Genomic DNA, 2,500 nt, shown 5'->3' with positions numbered 1-2,500 from the left:
CCTACAGAGATAGACCTTTTAGTTAAAGAGTAAGATCCTTTTTTAAACATAAAAACTAGGGCGGTCAATAGATTAAAAAAATGAATCTAATTAATTACATACTCTGTGATTAATTAATCGAAATTAATCGCATACATAATTAGCGGTGCCTGAACCAATACTTTTTAAGAAAGTAAAAAAAGAAAAGAAAAAAAAAGGGTACTAAACAACAGTCGGTGACATTAAAGAACAGCTTGTTTATTGCTAAGGCCATATGGTCAAAATTAAATGATTTAATAATAATGTATAACATTAACAATAACTTATTTCACTAGTAAATTGCTGTTGAACGACAAAAACAACCACCAGATGGGAAAAGGACATTTACAATAACTTCACTTGCACCACGAGGCTGTAGTTTACCAGTTTCATTGAACGCACCGTCTGTGTTTCTCCGACGGCAGCTGCAGATTGTTACAACCGGTGTTGAATCCTCTACAGTAAAATACAGTCAAACTTTACACCATTTAGCGTTAGCTGTCAGCATTTTAACCGTTTTTAATCCAGCTACTAGCTAGCGGTAGTCTAACGTTAGCTGCTGTTGAGTATAGTGTTAACTAGCTAGCGCTAGGCTAACTTTAGCTGCTGTTGAGTATAGTTTTAACTAGCTAGCGTTAGGCTAACGTTAGCTGCTGTTGAGTATAGTGTTAACTAGCTAGCGCTAGGCTAAATTTAGCTGCTGTTGAGTATAGTGTTAACTAGCTAGCGGTAGGCTAACGTTAGCTGCTGTTGAGTATAGTGTTAACTAGCTAGCGGTAGTCTAACGTTAGCTGCTGTTGAGTATAGTGTTAACTAGCTAGCGCTAGGCTAACTTTAGCTGCTGTTGAGTATAGTGTTAACTAGCTAGCGGTAGGCTAACGTTAGCTGCTGTTGAGTATAGTGTTAACTAGCATCACATGCAGCGGTGTTTGTGTTTCCTGTATCGTCTTCAGAGCATCAGAGAGAAGAGCAGACATATCAGTGGCTCCAGATTTCGGTAGCCAGGGTTGGCAGGAAGAAGATTTCCAATCAATGATCCAGGCAGCACATTCTCGTCTCCCTCCTTCATTTTACAGTCCAATGGTGGCTAGAACGGCTCCGGGTCAAACAAATGTAACAGATGTCAAATGTTAAACATTTAATGTAAGTAACAGGCAAACAATGCTTACTACTTTTTAAAGAGCACACGTTTATAACAAATTTACACATACTGCCTTTTTATGCTGTCTGTATGCTGTTACTGTCATTCTCTACAGTATGTTGGTCTTTGTTGTCACTGTCTGTCTGTTCGATTGTCCGTGTTTCTCTCTGTTGATACTGTACATATTGTCTGTCTGGTTCTCCATCTTTTCATCCGTTTTAACGCTCTAACTCTGCAATTTAAATGTCTTTTGTCTGTGATTATACTTCAGCGTTTTTCCTTGCTCAGAATTGGTCTTTGGGGAAACACATAAAGCGGGGGGGTGGGAGGGACATTTTGAGGGTAAAAGACTTCAATTCCTGCATTTTGATACATTTTTAGGCACCAATTTATGGTAAAAATGTCAATATTTATTGCAAGGAAATCACAAAATTCTGGTGGCAGGTAACAATTCAAAATACAAAATATAATGGAATATTATTATATTCAGTAGTCCAGTAAGGGGGCTTCCACATCCGGGACATGGGCCGGATACGACAACACTTGACCCCAAAGTCCAGTTGTTTAATTAGCATGAACAGGGCTTCATGGTCACTTCTTTTCTCCAAGGAGCACGTTTTTCTCAAAAGTTGAAAAATGTAGGATTGACTTAGGCTACTTAATCAGTGATGTTGAATATAGCCTACAGTGTAACGGACCACCACAGTTCATACGTGTGAACTGCGGATTAATTGCAGAGTTTAACCTACATAGTGTAAACACTACGTGAATGGGGCACAGCAGAAAGACGGAGCAGAGAGACGCTGCTTGTTCAAGGTTTTATGTGTACTCCTGTAGGCCTACACTTCACATCAGGCATTAAAACCAGCTGTACCAAATTAGACTACTATTTAACGCGATAACGAGACATTTTTAACCGCTAATGAAACTGTCTCAATTTAATACTGATGCCGTCAGACGGCCGCGCGGACAGACAGCAGTCGGAGTTCCTGCGAAGCTCTGCGCTCGTCAGCAGCGGCTTCTCGCTGCACAGATGGTCCCCCAGAGCAGCATGGTCACCGGGAGGGTCCGGTACAGCCTGAACCCTGCAAACAGAGATCCCGTTTGAAGGTGACGTGCTTGATTTTGACTGAACGTCCCAATTTAAGTAACCTCTGATTGGGTCGGTCGGCGCATCTCGGGACCATGCCGGCCGTTGCCGATTGGCCAAATGCTTAATATTACACAACAATACATTTGACCGGCCCAAATTTAAAAAAAAATGGACCGGCCCCTCTGGCATTTGCCAGAAATGCCAGAGAGCCAATCCGCCCCTGACCGGGAGAATCCCCGGTGGGCCGG

The 2,500-nt window shown here is 41.8% G+C and overlaps 1 protein-coding gene across 1 annotated transcript in view; it reads left to right on the top strand.

The window, feature by feature from the left end:
- Positions 1-2,500, top strand: part of LOC116034448 (nuclear factor 1 A-type-like) — a 380,609-nt gene that overhangs the window by 43,383 nt on the left and 334,726 nt on the right. The gene's annotated exons all lie outside the window — the stretch shown is intronic.

The sequence above is a fragment of the Sander lucioperca genome, chromosome 11 (genome assembly GCF_008315115.2).
Source record: "Sander lucioperca isolate FBNREF2018 chromosome 11, SLUC_FBN_1.2, whole genome shotgun sequence".
Lineage (NCBI taxonomy): Eukaryota > Metazoa > Chordata > Actinopteri > Perciformes > Percidae > Sander > Sander lucioperca.
Note: the sequence above shows the minus strand (reverse complement) of the source record. Positions and strands in the feature narration are given on the sequence as shown.